Genomic DNA, 19,284 nt, shown 5'->3' with positions numbered 1-19,284 from the left:
CTGGTGCTCCACGCAAAATCCCACCCCGTGGGGTCAGAATGATCACAAGAACGGTGAGCAAAAATCCCAGAACCACGCGGGGGGACCTAGTGAATGAACTGCAGAGAGCTGGGACCAATGTAAAAAGGCCTACCATAAGTAACACACTACGCTACCATGGACTCAGATCCTGCAGTGCCAGACGTGTCCCATTGCTTAAGCCTGTACATGTCCGGGCCCGTCTGAAGTTTGCTAGAGAGCATTTGGATGATCCAGAGGAGTTTTGGGAGAATGTCCTATGGTCTGATAAAACCAAACTGGAACTGTTTGGTAGAAACACAACTTGTCGTGTTTGGAGGAAAAAGAATACTGAGTTGCATCCATCAAACACCATACCTACTGTAAAGCATGGTGGTGGAAACATCATGCTTTGGGGCTGTTTCTCAGCAAAGGGGCCAGGACGACTGATCCGGGTACATGAAAGAATGAATGGGGCCATGTATCGTGAGATTTTGAGTGCAAACCTCCTTCCATCAACAAGGGCATTGAAGATGAAACGTGGCTGGGTCTTTCAACATGACAATGATCCAAAGCACACCGCCAGGGCAACGAAGGAGTGGCTTCGTAAGAAGCATTTCAAGGTCCTGGAGTGGCCTAGCCAGTCTCCAGATCTCAACCCTATAGAAAACCTTTGGAGGGAGTTGAAAGTCCGTGTTGCCAAGCGAAAAGCCAAAAACATCACTGCTCTAGAGGAGATCTGCATGGAGGAATTGGCCAACATACCAACAACAGTGTGTGGCAACCTTGTGAAGACTTACAGAAAACATTTGACCTCTGTCATTGCCAGCAAAGGATATATCACAAAGTATTGAGATGAAATTTTGTTTCTGACCAAATACTTATTTTCCACCATAATATGCAAATAAAATGAAAAAAAAAACAGACAATGTGATTTTCTGGATTTTTTTTTCTCAGTTTGTCTCCCATAGTTGAGGTCTACCTATGATGTAAATTACAGACGCCTCTCATCTTTTTAAGTGGTGGAACTTGCACTATCGTTGACTGACTAAATACTTTTTTTCCCCACTGTATTTACCCCCTCACGCTCTATACTGTCTGCTCACACATACCCCCCGACTCCCCATACTGTGTCTGCACACATCCCATCACCCTCACTCCCCATACTGTGTCCACATACATTAACCCGTTCGCTCTCCATACTGTTTGCACCCATCCCCCATACTGTTTCCTCATACATACTCTTCATTTTGTGTCCTCAAATCTCCCCACATACATTAAATCCCCCATCCCTCACACACATTAAATAACCCCCCATCCCCACTCCAAATCCCTCCACACATTAAATAACCCCCCATCCCCACTCAATAACCCCCCATCCCTACTCCCAAATCCCCCCACACATTATGTACCCCCACTTCAAATCACCCCACACATTAACCCCATCCTCACTCCAAATGCCCTCACACATTAAGTATCCCCCATCCCCACTCATTAACCCACACACACATTAACCCCCCACACATTAACCCCCATCCCCACTCATTAACCCCATCTCCACTCATTAACCCCCCCACACATTAACCCCCATCCCCACTCATTAACCCCCCACACATTAACCCCCATCCCCACTCTTAACCACCCACACATTAAACCCACACACACACATTAACCTCCTCACACACATTAACCCCATCCCCTCATTAACCCCCCCACACATTAACCCCCATCCCCACACATTAACCCCCATCTCCACTCATTAACCCCCACTCATTAACCCCCATCCCCACTCATTAACCCCCCCACACATTAACCCCCATCCCCACACATTAAACCCCCACACACACTAACCCCATCCCCTCATTAACCCCTCACACACATTAAGCCCCATCCACACACATTAACCCCCATCTCCACTCAATAACCCCCCACACATTAACCCCCATCCCCACTCATTAACCCCACCACACATTAACCCCCAACCCCACCCATTAACCCCCCACACATTAACCCCCATCCCCACTCATTAACCCCATCCCTACTCATTAACCCCCCACACACATTAAGCCCCCACACACATTAACCCCCATCCCCACTCAGCCCCCAACCCCAATCATTAACCCCACACACATTAACCCCCATCCCCACTCATTAACCCCCATCCCCACTCATTAACCCCCCCACACACATTAACCTCCTCACACACATTAAGCCCCCAAAAAATTAACCCCATCCTCTCATTAACCCCCCACACACACATTAATCCCCCCACACATTAACCCCCATCCCCACTCATTAACCCCCCACACACATTAAGCCCCCACACACATTAACCCCCATCCCCACTCAGCCCCCAACCCCAATCATTAACCCCACACACATTAACCCCCATCCCCACTCATTAACCCCCATCCCCACTCATTAACCCCCCACACACATTAACCTCCTCACACACATTAAGCCCCCAAAAAATTAACCCCATCCTCTCATTAACCCCCCACACACACATTAATCCCCCCACACATTAACCCCCATCCCCACTCATTAACCCCCCACACATTAACCCCTATCCCCACTCATTAACCCCGCAAACAGATTAACCCCCATCCCCACTCATTAACCCCCATCCCCACTCATTAATCCCCCATACACATTAACCTTCTCACACACATTAACCCCCCCACACATTAACCCCCATCCCCACTCATTAACCCCCCACACATTAACCCCCATCCCCACACATTAAACCCCCACACACACATTAACCTCCTCACACACATTAACCTCCTCACACACATTAACCCCATCCCCCTCATTAACCCCCCACACATTAACCCCCATCCCCACTCATTAACCCCCCACACATTAACCCCTATCCCCACTCATTAACCCCACAAACAGATTAACCCCCATCCCCACTCATTAACCCCCATCCCCACTCATTAATCCCCCATACACATTAACCTTCTCACACACATTAACCCCCCCACACATTAACCCCCATCCCCACTCATTAACCCCCCACACATTAACCCCCATCCCCACACATTAAACCCCCACACACACATTAACCTCCTCACACACATTAACCTCCTCACACACATTAACCCCATCCCCTCATTAACCCCCCACACATTAACCCCCATCCCCACTCATTAACACCCCCACATATTAACCCCCAACCCCACCCATTAACCCCCCACACATTAACCCCCAGCCCCACCCATTAACCCCATCCCTACTCATTAACCCCCACACACATTAAGCCCCCACACACATTAACCCCCATCCACACTCAACCCCCAACCCCACTCATTAACCCCCACACACATTAACCTCCTCACACACATTAACCCCCCAAAAAAATTAACCCCCATCCCCTCATTAACCCCCCCACACACATTAAGCCCCCCCACACATTAACCCCTATCCCCACTCATTAACCCTCCACACATTAACCCCTATCCCCACTCATTAACCCCACACACACATTCACCCCCATCCCCACTCATTAACCCCCATCCCCACTCATTAACCCCCCACACACACATTAACCTCCTCACACACATTAACCCCCACACTCATTAACCCCCATCCCCACTCATTAACCCCCCACACATTAACCCCCATCCCCACACATTAAACCCCCACACACATTAACCCCATGCCCTCATTAACCCCTCCACACATTAACCCCCATCCCCACACATTAACCCCCATCCCCACACATTAACCCCCCCACTCATTAACCCCCATCCCCACTCATTAACCCCCATCCCCACACATTAACCCCCCCACACATTAACCCCCATCCCCACTCATTAACCCCCATCCCCACTCATTAACCCCCCACACACACATTAACCTCCTCACACACATTAACCCCCACACTCATTAACCCCCATCCCCACTCATTAACCCCCCACACATTAACTCCCATCCCCACACATTAAACCCCCACACACATTAACCCCATGCCCTCATTAACCCCCATCCCCACACATTAACCCCCATCCCCACACATTAACCCCCATCCCCACACATTAACCCCCCACACATTAACCCCCATCCCCACTCATTAACCCCCATCCCCACTCATTAACCCCCCACACTTTAACCCCCCACACATTAACCCCCATCCCTACTCATTAACCCCCCACACACACATTAAGTCCCCACACACATTAACCCCCATCCACACTCAACCCCCAACCCCACACATTAACCCCCATCCCCACTCATTAACCCCATCCCCTCATTAACCCCCCCACACACATTAAGCCCCCCACACATTAACCCCCATCCCCACTCATTAAGCCCCCACACACATTAACCCCTATCCCCACATTAACCCCCATCTCCACTCATTAACCCCCTTCCCCAAAATTAACCCCCCACACACATTAACCTCCTCACACACATTAACCCCCCCACACATTAACCCCCATTCCCACTCATTAACCCCCTTCCCCACATTAACACCCCCCATCTTCGGTGTCTTCAGCTCCACAGTGGAGCACTTACCACCAGCGTTCGCTCTGGGCGCCGGGGAGTGACGTCAGCAGCGTGATCACATGACCTGATCACGCTGCTGACGTCGTTCTGGCCCGGCGGCCAGAGCTTCAATTGTACTGGCGTCTGTATAGACACCAGTACAATTGTTCTCTGGGAGCCGTCACGTGCACCTTCTCTGCGCCAGCTGTCAGCTTGACAGCCGTCACAGAGAACAGCCGATTCTCAGGCCGGGGGGGCGGCAGAACGCAGCCGCCAGGGAGGACACTGCGGACCCCTGCATTAGGTGGCTCGACTGCGCCCCCTGCCGGCTGCGCCCGGGGCAACTGCCCCGGCTGCCCCCTCCCCCTAGATACGCCCCTGACAGGACCGTTCCTGTGGGACATTGCTTCCTCTGCAGGCGTACGGTACAGAGTAAGGGCTGGGGCTGTGCTTCATGGTACGACGATGGCCAGTGTTTATCCTGTGACTCTCATATCTAGGACTTGGGGCCTAACGGGAAATACCGGAGACCCCCGCTAGGGCCAGTGTAACGATCACGGGAGCTTATGGAGACTGATGGGGACTGAGAGTGACACCCGTCAACACCTAAAGGCATAAACAGCCTGCTAGAAAATAAGACCGTTCAGAACCTTGTATATAATAGAGCACTGTTATGATGAGTCACCGAAGGAGGAAAAAACAAAATAAGAGCTAAGTCCAGAAAAACCAAAGAGGTTGGCAGCTATCGGATTGCAGACCCCTGAACCTATCCACAACAACTAGCAGTAGCCGTGGGGGGTTCCTACGGTGCCCTAGACCCCTCGATCACAGCCGGAGAACTATATAGCCTAAAGACAGAAAGGGGAAAAACCAAACTGCCCCAGAGCAGACCCCAAAGCAATAGGCAGCCCCCAACATATAATGACGGTGAAGCAAGATGAAAACACTAACACAGATAGAAAGATAGGTTGAGCAAATGATGGGGCCCAAGCTAACTACATAGGACAGGATAGGAAAGTTGCTGTCTGCCATCCGCAAAAACCCTATCAAAATGAGCCAACCGACTGATAGGAAAAACAGGCCCTGAAGTCGCTAGGCTTCAAAAGACTATATCAGCACTCAGGTATATTCTGAAGACAGAGCAAAATATCAACAGATCAGAGACAAAAATGGAATCCAGCTCACCCCCGGCCAGGGATGGCAGAACTCCCAAAAAACAAGGCAAAACAAAAACAAAACAGAAGAGTACAAAGCAGAGCAGAAAAACTTAGCTTTGAGATGCAGGAATCAGACTGGTCTCCAGGAATCCAGCAGGAAAATCACCAGCCAGGAAGAAGGGCGTCGGCAGCCTTATATCCAGTCCTCAATTCCAGCCACCCAGTCATCATCCAGCTGCCCAGGTGTTTGGTTATCAGTCTCACTACCTTCCTTCACCAGAGGAGGGAGTTCATCAGACCTCAATGGTGAGGGGAAAAATGAACTCACAACAGAACACAGTGACGGACTGGGGTGCCAAGGGCACACAAAGTAACATTGACTTTGGGGGGGCCACTTTTCACCTGCATACAAATATTACACGACCCGGGTTAACAAATTTACCTCCATCTCTACATAATAATAAATTGGGCAATTTGGTTAATGAATGATGAGATGCTGCTTTTTTCTGAACAGAGTGAATAAAGTGAATTATGACAAGTCCTGCCCATACAGTAAGGTTGGGGGCCCTGATTTGCACATGGGCCCCTGTTACCCTATGGGCCAGTCCGAGCCTGATAGAAGGAGTCATAGATGTTATAGTGCTGTGCAATAATATACTGTAGTAACCCTGTTAGTGTAACCCGCCATATAGTGCTTACTTATATACACTTATAGATAGGTTTTCCTTTTTGTGCTAGTTAGATGGTGCTGGCTAACGTCCACCATCTCCTCACTGTCTGCGCTGTTACATCCAAGTAAGAATACTTTCACACTAGCTTTTTTTGCGCTGCGTTTGGAGCGCACATGAAACGCATGTCAAAAGCACATGCAAACGCTGGTAAACGCTGCGTTATTTTGTAGCATTATTGTGCACGTAACAACAAAAAATCGCAGCGTTTTTATGCGTTTGCATTTTTTATGCGCAATTAACTGGAGAAAAAATCCTTGAAAAATTCTTGCAAAACACTCCACCAATGGGACAGCAGTGGGCGTGTCTATGGAAATTCTTTACATAGACCCAGTTTACACCTGAATTCTTCACATTTGCTTGCATTTGACTTGAGAAACATGGATCTGTGCTGGAAGAGTTTTGACTTTGACTTGGATCTGGACATGAGGACGGCTCAGGCTTATGCCGGTGCTTGCCCTGAACAGAGGGAGAGAGAGAGACGGCAGCAGCGGCGTATGTGGATACATCCCATTATGGAACTCCAGGAGAGCCGTGGAGCGTATCACACCCTCTACAGTGAGCTCCAGGCAAACCCGGAGAAATTTACGGATTATATCCGGATGACCCAAGAAACATTTCACTATTTGCTTGTTCGGGTAAAAGAAGTCATCCGGAGACAGGACACACAGCTCCGGCGTGCGATTACTCCTGAGGAACAGCTCCTGGTCACATTACGGTACGTAGTTTTGCTAAACCAATGCCTGCAGAATTTTCTTGCTTGTGACATGTACTCTTCCAAATCTGGCAGAATTAGAGTTCTGCCATGTCTGTAACTACAAGCTGCGTCAATTGTTGGATGCCATGTATTGAACCAAAGGCTGCCGAATTTTTGTTTGTTTGTTTTAATGTAACGTGTGTAAAAAAATTACATAAGCACATATATTAATATTTGTTGTTTTCTTTCTGTCACAGATTCCTGGCTACTGGAGAGACCCTCTCGTCACTGCACTTCCAGTACCGGATTGGAATCTCCACGTTGTCTGGAATTGTAGCGGACACCTGCCGGGCTTTGTGGAACCTTCTTTGTCCAGAATTCATGCCCATGCCAACCGCAGAAAAGTGGTTGGACATCGCTGAAAGATTCTGGACTGTCTGCAATTTCCCTCTTTGGGAGCGGTGGATGGGAAACACATCAGGATTATCAAGCCCAAAAGAACAGGCTCTGAGTTCTTTAACTACAAAAAGTACTTTTCTACTGTACTGATGGCCATTGCGGATGCAGACTGTACATTTATTGCAGTGGACATTGGGGCATTTGGCCGTGGGAATGACTCCCAGACTTTTAAGACATCAGACATGGGCAGGAGGTTGTATGGCAACAACTTCAATTTCCCCATGCCACGGCCTCTTCCCAACACCGAAGGTCCGCCACAGCCATTTGTAATGGTTGGTGATGAAGCGCTCCAGATGTGCCAACACCTCCTCAAACCCTACTCCAGCCGGGACTTGGACCTACAAAAAAGAATTTTCAATTACAGGCTGACCAGGGCCAGGAGAACAGTAGAGTGTGCCTTCGGTATACTTGTATCTAGATTGCGCATTCTTGGCACAGCTATAAATCTGAAACTGGAAACCGTGGATGAGGTGGTGAAGGCCTGTGTTGTTCTACATAACTTTGTACTTTCTCGAGAGCACCCGAACTTTGATCTTGATGATGTTGCTCTGAACCCATTGCCTGAATTCACTCAGCACCCTCTCAGGTCATCCGTTGAAGTTGGCCAAATGAGGGACCAATTTGCAGCATACTTCAACTCAGATGTAGGACGGGTGGAATGGCAAGAGCAAATGGTGTAAAAAAATTTGTCTTGCATGTTGTTTGTATGTTAATAAAAAAAACCGTTTTGATACCTGTACTGAGTGCATTCTCTGTTTTTTCACTCCCAATACTATTAGCAAGTAGCCAGGTGTATCAGTGAATTTATGATGCTGTGTTTTGTGCATCATGATTTCACTAATACTCCAGAGTAGGTGACTATATAGATTATGTGGTTATTTACAAGGTATATCTATAGTTCCTTGCATTTTTTAAATGAGTACAATAGATATACCTTGCACTCAACACCATCCTCTATAGCAAGGGTTTTAAAACTTTACTCCTAATGTCAACCAACATATCATGTTTAAATTTTTTTTTATCTCCAATGTAATTACTAAAAACATGCTATGTTGGTTTGGTTTGAACACTGTAGTTAGGGAAACCAACTCTATTCAGTTTGCAATACACCAGATATCTCGATTACTGACGTTTCTTGTGTCAGTCTTGGAGATATGTTTTGTCAAGGAAACCAATCTACATCTTCACCAACTCCACAAGGTTCAACAACTGATCATGTTGTAATGAAATCCATAGTTGCTAAAAAAATTTCAAACAGAGGATTCCATACAACATGATCTTTTGTTGGACCTTGAGGCCTGGAGTTGGGGAACCCTGCTGGATGCGCTCTGTGCAATATTCCTACAATGTAGAGATTGTTCTGGAAAAGGAAAGTCATGTAGATTATACCTATATGACTTGTCTTTTCCACAGCAGTCTCTACATTCTAGTACTATTGAACACACTAGATCCAGCAGGGTTCCCCAACTCCACTCCACAAGGTTCAACAACTGATCATGTTGTAATGAAATCCATAGTTGCTAAAAAAATTTCAAACAGAGGATTCCATTCAACATGATCTTTTGTTGGACCTTGAGGCCTGGAGTTGGGGAACCCTGTTGGATCGAGTATGTGCAATATTTCTAGAATGTAGAGACTGTTGTTGAAAAGACAAGTCATGTAGATTTGGTTTGTTGACATCACACATATCTCCAAGACTGACACAATAAACATGTCTCACACAAGAAACAGTAATGGAGATATATGTTGTTGCAAAAACGCTAAGTGTACGGCGCAGTGTGTGTAGTCGGCAATAGACACAGTAACCATTCCAAATTTTTTGAAAGCACAAGTGCACATTTATTTTGTAACAAAAAAGAACCAAAAAAAACTTTATTAGAAATGACGTTTGGGGGAAGAATGGGAGACTTTGGGTGTATGGAGAGACGAGGAACGACTGGAGGTAGAGGAAGGGGTTCTAGGAGAAGGGGCGACAAAAGTACTGGGGGAAGGGAGCTCTGGAATGGACATTGAGCCAACTTGAGACACATTAGGAGATGGTGGATGGACGAACAAAGTTTTATTTTTCTTCTTCTTTGGCGCAGGAATATCCTGCCCGGACCGACTTGCAGCCTGTGACCGCCTTACTTTTGTTGACCGCCTGGTGACAGTGGACTGTGGTGTTGCCCTGTAAAATAGGGAATGCGGATCACCCCTTTGCTGCTCTGTGGTGGCGGTTGGGGTGCTGCTAGAAGTGGCGGTGCTCCTAGGAGAGAAATTTGGGTCGGTGCTCTAAGCAGGAGGCTGCCTGTCTGGGATCTCATCAAAAGTTCTTGGGGGACTCAGAGGAGGAGAATTGGTGGCGGTTATGTTGACATGAGGAGTGGTGGTGGTGCTCCTTTGCTGCGGAGTGCTGGCGGTGCTCCTTTGCTGATGAGTGGTGGTGGTGCTCCTTTGTTGAGGAGCGCTGGCGGTGCTCTGTTGCTGCAGAGTGGTGGCGGTGCTCCTTTGCTGAGGAGTGCTGGCGGTGCTCAGTTACTTAGGAGTGCTGGCGGTGCTCCTTTGGTGTTGACTGGTGGTGTCGGTGGCACAAGCAGGTTCTGTGGTGGTTTGGCTCCAAGCTGGTGGTGCTGTGGCGGTGGTGGTGCTCCATACAGGAGCAGCGCTTGCCATAGTGGTGGTGGCAGAGGAGTGTCCAGCAGCACTCAGACTTGAGGTGGTGTAGTGATGTTCGGCTTCGCTGGGAATGCAGGTGGCCGTGCAATGGTATGCTGCAGAAGTCGGTACTGTGGTTAAGCGAGTCAGCGGTGGAACTGTTGAAAATGACACCACTGACTGCTGTACATACCGATTCTGCTGCATAGCCTGCAAGTAAGCAGTGTTGCAGGCCTGTAACACACTCAGCTGTTGCTCAGGACTAAGGTGTTCTGCCATGCCCTGTTCAATTTTACTGAACAAATGGTGCGCTGGTCTGTTGAGGTCGGCCTCCAGATGGTGAAAGCGCTGGTCGACAGAGTGGAAGCGGTGTTCCATGTGGTTAAAACCACGCTCCATCAGGGAAAAAACGCTTTCCATTCTGGCGGCCAGCGCCTTGAGGCTGGCCTTAAAGGCCTCGCTCAAGTGCATGAACTCGGGCATGACGTTCCTGTCCAAGGCCCTCTGCCGCTGGCGGGTAGTTCCCGCATAACCAGTGACAGAGACCTGGGACAGGGGAACACCTGATGGACCAGCTTCCTGGTCACCACCTGTGTGTGTTGCTGACCTGCAAGATGCTTCCTGGCTGTCGGATGGCTGGGACGGGTCCGAGGTCGATCGATGAAGAACCGCTCCCGGGACAGGGTCAGGTTGCAGGGTGCTGCTCCAAGTGCTGTGGAAAGAAAGGGAAAACATGAGTATCATGAATGTACAAGAAGCATCAGCGGTGGAATAGAAAAGCACATAGTAATAACAAACCCCCCAAAAAAAAACTTACGCTCTGCTGGCAAGGACCGGTCTCAGGAAAGCCAACTCGCGATGGTAGCGGTACTTTCTTCTGCGCCTTGCCGCTGAACCGCTCCGAACCTGTCCCTCAGCACGAACATCAGTGTTGAAGCGGTCCTTCATCGAGCGCCAACGTGTGAATATATCTTGCAAAAAACACATCAGCACCGTCAGGTCCACAAAACAATGCAGCAGTTGAAGACACAAATCAATCACAGTTTTCCACCAGGCATTGGTGTGTTTAATGCAAGAATATATCTTGCAAAAAACACATCAGCACCATCAGGTCCAAAAATAAATGCTGTATCACAGAGCATCTTTATACTTACTGAACGCCCTTTTTGAAGCTGCAGAGGCGCTGTCCCAGCCATCCATCATCGCTGCAGCCACCTCATTCCACAGCTGCCGTGTCACCACTGTGTCTTTGTACTGCTGGTCATGGCTGTCCCACAATGGAATGCGCTCCTCAACGAGGTGGATGAGGTGCTCGTTGTCGATGTAGACTTCGTCATCCCGCTGTGGAACCTAGAAAAAAATATATAGAATGTTTAGAAGTATGGAAAAGATACAAAAAGAAACAGAAAAGAAGCAAAAGAAAGAAAGACAGAAAAGAAAAATATATATATATATATATATATATATACTCACATTGCGTCTCCTCGCCACGACTTGACTACGCTGCTCCCGCTCAGAATCCTCAGACCGCTCCCGCTCAGACCGCTGCCGCTCAGACCACTCCCGCACTCCATCTTCACTGCCTGTGTCCGATGTCTGTAAAGAAAGAAAAAATTAAAACACATTTCTAGAGGCAGCTATACTTACCAAAATGCAGCAAGATTCTCACCTCATGAACAGCTTGGGCCAGTTCTTGCCGAGATGGCGAATACATTGAGCCAGAAGAAGACATGCTTAAAAGAAAAAAATGCAACATGTAGCGTACGGCGCGTCTAGGCACACACCTGTAAAATGCGCCCAGGTGTGAAACCAGCCTAACCTGTTCATATGTGGAAGGAAACCGGAGCACCCAGAGGAAACTCCCCAAAACTCCGGGCAGATGTAGTCCTTAGTGGGACCCCAGTACTGCGCTGCCCATTCTCTGACTTATCACTCAGCACTGTCTGGCAAGGTTATAATTGGAGATTTGGTGGCGCCATGACTTGGGTTGTATGACACAGTAATTACTGAAATATTAAAAGCCGGTACTGGCACTTTCTTTGCCCCTATAATATATACGTCTCGGAACACTATTATTTGGGCACCACATGCAGTGTTACTATGGTGGCGTTATATGGTTCCGGACTCTGCGGGACTGTCCGACATTAGTGGGCTACGCCAGGAGCAGTATTCTGTGTGGGGGGCTGTCGCAGTGACTGTTCCTCTTTCTTGGCTTGGTATTATGAGGGTCAGGCTTATCTCCCTTTTCCCTACAGAATGTTAGAGGTTTTGCTTCTCTCCTGTGCGGGCTGCTACCAGAGAGTAATAGCTGTCTGGGGATGCCAGGACGCATAGGTCAACATACATATATACACACACACACATTCATACATCCATACATACACACACACACATACATACACATATCCATACATACATCCATACATACACACACACATCCATACACACACACACCCATACATCTATGCACACACACACATCCATACATACTGTACATACACACACAGTGACAGCACCTGTCCGCATTATCTCCGCCTCCGGCTGCTGCGGCTTCCTCGCTCTCGCACAGCGGCTGTTGAATGATGACGTCATTCAACGGCGCTGCTCTCAGAGACAGGAAGCGCTGGCACCGGGCAGGAAGGATCTGTGGCGCCCCTGAGGCTTAGTCGCCACAGAGGTACTGGACCTTCTCCTAAGGTGTGGTGCCCCACCAACTAGGTAAGTTGGGAACTCCTTTCCACACTCCAACACCTGCATCCCACACACAGGATAGTTCAGTAGGTCCGCCTAGCAGCTTCAGGCTGGGGGTAGCAGAGCACCCCTTGTGGAACCCTGCTTCGTAACACGAGATGTGCTGGGAGGTGGGTGGAGTTAGTATAAAAGAGAGGGAAAGTTGAGGATAGTGGTTGAGTCAGACGAGGGTCTGAGAGAGAGAGCAGGCTGACAGCAGGTCAGCCTGAGAGGAGCTCAAAGCGGAGGAAGGTAGTCAGTCAGGAGAGGCTGAGGACTGGTCTTAGTGGAACGAGCTCCCTAGGAGAGGAAGAGAGGAAGGAGTGCTGCAGCTGTCTCTGTGATCTGAGCCAGCTGGCACGGGAAAGAGAAGAGAAAGAGAAAGACGTAGACCTGCAACCTCTGCTTCCATAAGAGAGAGAAGGAACAGCGCAGAACGAAGGAGTAGGAGAACAGAGAGGAGTTGTGGGTTGGAAGAGGAACCCTGCCTATAGGTTCTCAGCGCAAGGCTGGGGCCTGGTCCCCGAGGTTGTATGGACACTTATGGTTCTGCAGCAGACACCAGTGGAGTAGTTGGCTGTAAATGCACTACTCCCATCCAAGACTTGGGACACAACAGCAACCAATTTGCGAGCCAGGACTCTGAGAGGAGTCCCCGATAGAGGCTACAGCTGTCTGTCATACAAGTAAGGTTCTAGGAACATCTGACAGGAGGAATTCCAAAGAACTACGGTACTGGAGCTCTTCACATTAAAAGGCGCAATAGAGGAGTCGTTCAGGAAAGGCACATGTTGGCGGAGTGTTGGAGAGGAGAACCCTGACTTGCCTAGGAGGTTGATTGAGTCTCTACCCCGGAGGACACGGCACGGAGGCAGGCACCAGTGGGTACCACGAACTGTGAGTAAAGCTTTGAAACTACATGCCCTGGTGTCCTCCATTCATTCGTCGCTAACACCTTCAGCACCGCTACATCTGGGTACCAGCATCTATACCATTCTGCGCCTCTCCTCATCCATTGCACCCACACTGCCCTGGGACCACAGCTCCACCTGCGGGGAGCTACACCATCTTTGCTGCACCACACCATTAGTCCCAGTGGATCTGCATGCAGCGTTGGCTCAACATCTTACTTGCCAAACACCACGGGTGGCGTCACGAACTATTCAACTAAGCTATAACACTATTGACATCACCGCCATTGATATTGGGCGCCCAGGGCCACGCACCGGGTCACCGCTGCTGTGACACATCCCCCTGACACTGGCCCGGTACCGAGTACCCCGCTGCCCTGGGTGTGAGGAGCGACCCAGATCCTTCAGCTCCGCTCTTGCTTCCTGCCTGCCGCACATGAGGGCCTCGGGCCTGGAGAAACCGGCCAGATTTCCCTCATCATTAGCTGCCCTGCAGGAGCCTCCTAGAGCCTCTGGGCCCCGGTACAATGCACCGGTTGAACCTGCGGTATGTCCGCCCATGTTATAGTGCAGATTTTACTCGTATAGTTTGCTGATTCAATGACCCACTGGGATAGCCCCTTAGGTGCCAGAACAGCAGAACCCCCCCATATCTAACCCCATGTCACACTATAATGGTCTTATGTAAGGGAGAGGGGCCTCAAACTGGGACTGGAGCAGTAACTATCCCTGTCCCAGGGGTACTCTTGATGGTAGAACGGCCTGAGTCTCCGACCTTACTATGTTCCTGTTGAACCCTAATCTGTCCTCACCCCCACCCCATGATGCATGGGGCAGAAATGTAAGGTAAAACAAAGACAAAACTGGAGTAAGAGAAAACCACTGTCATACAAAAGCACTAACTAACAATAGGGAGAATAGGGACAGGGAGGAATTAACTAAATAAGGAGATAAACAGGTACTACAGGAAACTACAGATCACTCCAACTACAGAGCTTAGCACAGGAAGAAGATTCTTTCACCAGCAAATGAAGAAACACCCAGAGCTGGTATATGTGTGGAGTAGAGATGATTAGCACAGCAACAGCTGTGTATACAGAAGCTGAATGTTCCCAGCCAGCATAGAAAGAGTCCTTAATCCCCATTATCACTGAAGGAAAGGAAATCCATGTAAAATAGGACACGAATCACAGCGTCTCTAAAGAGGATCTGTGATTTGATACCCGTTGTAACCTTCTATCTCCAGGTCTCCAAGAGGAAGGTGACGCCCTTATGACAGCCCATTTTACAAACTACACCTCTCAATGAATTCATCTAGGGGTGTAGTGATCATATTGCATCTTTACACCACGGATGTGTCACAGAATTTTATACCATTGGGTAGTGAAGAAAAAATATAAATACATTTTTCCCACAAACATTTTGCTTTAGTCCCAGATTTTTTATTTTCAAAAGGGGAAATGGGTGAAAATGGCACCAAAATTTGTCCCACAATTTCTACGTAATGTGGCAATACCCCATATGTGGATGTACAGTGCTACTTAGCCATACGAAGAGACTTGGGAGGGATGGAGCGCTATTTGCCACCTGGAGCGCAATTTTCTTAGAATAATTTTTGGACTCCATATAAGGAGCCCCTAAGTGCTAGAAGAGCAGAATCCTCCCTCAAGTGACCCCATTTTGGAAATGATACCACATTGGGAATTTATCTACAATTGTGACAATTTTTGACTCCATGGGTGTTTTGTGTGTTTACCAGAAACAGGCAGCAGTGGATGTTGATGAGTGAAAATTGCTAATCTTCCATTGTAGTGACCAGTACGTTGTAGTGACCAGTATCTTGCAGTCACCAGAACATTATGCCCAGCTCATGCTTCTGGAGACCCACACCAGTAAATTAGGCGGTCTCTCATCACTACAGTAATGCCAAACGTGGGCACTAAATGTGGTTTAGGCACACTGGGGCTCAGAAGTATGGGGGCATTTGGATTCAGGAGCTCAGAATTTGCTTTATTTCTTTTGGAGGGCGAGGAGCCCTAGTGCTTTTCCAGAGCCTTTATGTTACCAGTGACCTGGAAGCCCCTATATTTCCATTAACAGATGAGAGATTGAGTTGAAGCTTTTGTTGAGAAGATTTTACATAACATTTGGGATCACATTTATCTGTCGCTCTGCGCTGAGCACTTACATCGGGGTTTCCATCTAAATCTTCGAATGAAGGATGCATTCAGTGTAATGAGGCAGCAGAGTTACTCTGGACTGCGTCTGGCCTCTGTTCAGAGGTGTCATTCTTTTCAGAAGTGCATAAAACTGTGGCCAACGGCACTTTTGTGCAATCTTAAAAAGATGTACACTGACATATCATAGGTCAGACGGCACCCACAGTGCCTCCATCTGCCTCATAGGGAATCTTCTGCCGGGGATTGTGTGAATCACGTATTTCAGAGATTTACACCGAAACCCTGGTGTAAGCGCTCAACGCAGAGCGCAGGATAAATGTGCACTGAGCCTTACTGCGATCTTTGTGAGGCAGAATGAGCAAAAACCAGCAATTCAAGAATAGTTTTGCTTTTTTTTCCGTTCCGTGTGTGGTAAAATTGATAAGGCAGCTTTATTCTTTGGGTCAGGACAATTACAGCAATACCATATTTATATCATTTTTTTATGTTTTGGTGTTTTTAAGCAGTAAAAACTATTTTATAGAAAATAAAATATTTTTGCATCTCTTTATTCTGAGAGCTATATCTTTTTATTTTTTCGCTGATGATGCTGTATGGCAGCTTTTTTTTCGAGACAAGATGACGTTTTCAGTGGTACTACGTTTATTTATATCCGTCTTTTTGATCGCGTTATTCCACTTTTTGTTCTGCAGCATGATGATAAGGCATCGTTTTTTGTCTGTTTTCTTATTTATTTATTTTTACGGTGTTCACTGAAGGGCTTAACTAGTGGGACAGTTTTCTAGGTTGGGTCATTCCGGACGTGGCGATACCAAATATGTGTACTTTATTTATTTTTGTTTTTACATAAATGGATTCACTGCATTGATATTTTCATTTTTTTTGTTGTGTGAATTTTTTTTTCAGAGTTTTAGAAAATTTTATACCTTTTTTTTTCTTTTCCTTTTTTACATTGTCCCAGGATGGGACATCAACTTTCCCTGCCCTGATCGCTAATGTAATACTCTGCAATGCTTGATCTCCAATGCAATGATCAGCATCTCTCACAAGTGAGGACGTGTCTCAGTTCAGCAGCTTACAGGCCACCGTTCCTGGATGACCCAGCTGCCATCTTTCAGCCTGGGGTCACCAACGGGAGCAGAGAGCGAGCTCCCTCCCTGCGCTATGCTAGCACCGATCGTGGGCGTTGTTGCAGGGTGTCAGCTCTCATATAAAGCTGATACCCACATGTGATCGCGATCCCGCGCAAATCATCATACCGTGTATATACAGCGCATGTCATGAAGGGATTAATAGAGAGAAAAAAAAATTGAAAATGTCTGGGGAAAAAAATGTAGCTTGTGTCACAGTGATCCAGGAACTGTAAGGAACTAAAAGAGGGCTTTTTTTACATTCTTATTGACACCATTTTGGGGTAGATTTTGATAATTTCTTAATGGGGAAAAATGTCAGTGATTAAAAATTTTATTTTTTTTTAACTTTTTTTTTACTTTATTATTTAGTCCTCATAGAGGTCTTGAACCTGCAATCGTTTATCCTATACACTGCAATACCACAGTATATACAGTTCTGGCCAAAAGTGTTGGCGCCCATGAAATTTTTCTGGAAAAATGAAGTATTTCTCCCAGAAAATGATTGCAGTTACACATCTTTCTTATACACGTTTATTTCCTTTGCATGCATTGAAACAACACAACAAAAAAAACAGAGAGATAAAAAGGCAATGTGGACTTAATTTCACACAAAACCCTCAAAACGGGCCAGACAAAATTGTTTACACCTTTCCAAAATTGTGAATAAACAACTTTATTTTAAGCATGTGATGCTCGTTCAAACTCACCCGTGGCAAGTAACATTTGTGGGCAATATGAAAATCACACCTTAAATCAGATTTAAAGGGGAGAAGTTGACTCAAGCTTTGTATCATATGTCACACTAAGGCTAGTTTCACACTAGAGTTTTTGAGCGCAGCGACGGCCTGCGAACGGCCGCCGCTAAGCCCCGCCCCTGCCGCGCCTCCGCCGGTAGCTCCGCCTACCAGCGCATGACGCTGCATGCGCCCTGCGTCCCCTATCTTTATCACTGGGGGTGCAGGCCGTGCGCAGTATGCGTTTGGCGGCGCATGCGTCCTTTTGACGGTGCGCCGACCTGCGCCAAACGCAACCTGCTGCAGTTTGGATGCGCCGGCGCACCGTCAAAAAGGCGCATGCGCCGCCAAACGCATACTGCGCACGGCCTGCTCCCCCAGTGATAAAGATAGGGGACGCAGGGCGCATGCAGCATTAAGGTTAAGTTTCCATCTTGGAAACTGGGTCTCAGGTTTATGGGTCCTTATAAGATCATAGCCGTCATCAAACCCATATCATTTCGCCTTGCTTTGCCGCCCACCTTTAGGATCCATAATGTTTTTCATCGATCTTGCCTCAAAAAGTATGTTACATCTTCAATACCATCACCACTACCACTATCTCTTGTCTTTGTCAATGGAAACTTAGAGTTTCAGATAGCAAAAATCATGGATTCTTGTTTAGTCAGTGGTCGCTTCAGTATCTGGTACATTGGAGGGGTTACGGTCCTGAGGAGAGGATGTGGGTACCAGCATCTGATGTTCATGCGGCCAGACTGGTCCGGTCTTGTCACGTGACACACAACCTGATAAACCCGGTCCAGAGGTTCAAGAGGTCGCTCGCAGAAGGGGGGTACTGTCACGGGGTTTCCGCAACAGAGAGGAGCCAGAAGACCGCGACTTCTGATTGCTCCTACTCCTGTGCTGAGAAGAAGCCCTCCTCTTTCATTTTAATGGTGTTTATTTATTTTGGCAGAACAGGGGTTAATCTGCCATGTTGGAAAACCTTGAGCTCTCAGCTGAGCTCAGTTAACCACTCTCGTTCCCTTTATAATCTGGCTCCTGATTCAAATCCATGTCAGAGCTAGCTTATGCTGCATGACTTAGGAGGAGAGTAGTTCATATGAGAAGGAGTTCTGAAGGAGTTATCTGAGACTGTTGGGTGGTTTGTAAGTTTGGTAATTCCCTTCCCTCCTCTACTTTGGTTTATTCCCCTTCTTCCACTCCCAGGTGCATCTCTCTGTTATATGTGAGTGAATATTTTGTATGCCTGGTGTTTTCAATATATGTCCTGTGGGTGGCCTCTATGTTGGAGAAACAGGACAGAGACTGAGAGCAAGGATGAGGTCTCATCATCATACAATCACAGACAAAAAACCCATTTACCTGTGGCCAAACATTTCTGTGATCCAGGACACAACATAGACAATATAAAAGTTGTCATTTTAAAA

Source organism: Dendrobates tinctorius, unplaced genomic scaffold (assembly GCF_039654945.1).
Source record: "Dendrobates tinctorius isolate UK_male_01 unplaced genomic scaffold, ASM3965494v1 ptg000256l, whole genome shotgun sequence".
Lineage (NCBI taxonomy): Eukaryota > Metazoa > Chordata > Amphibia > Anura > Dendrobatidae > Dendrobates > Dendrobates tinctorius.
Note: the sequence above shows the minus strand (reverse complement) of the source record.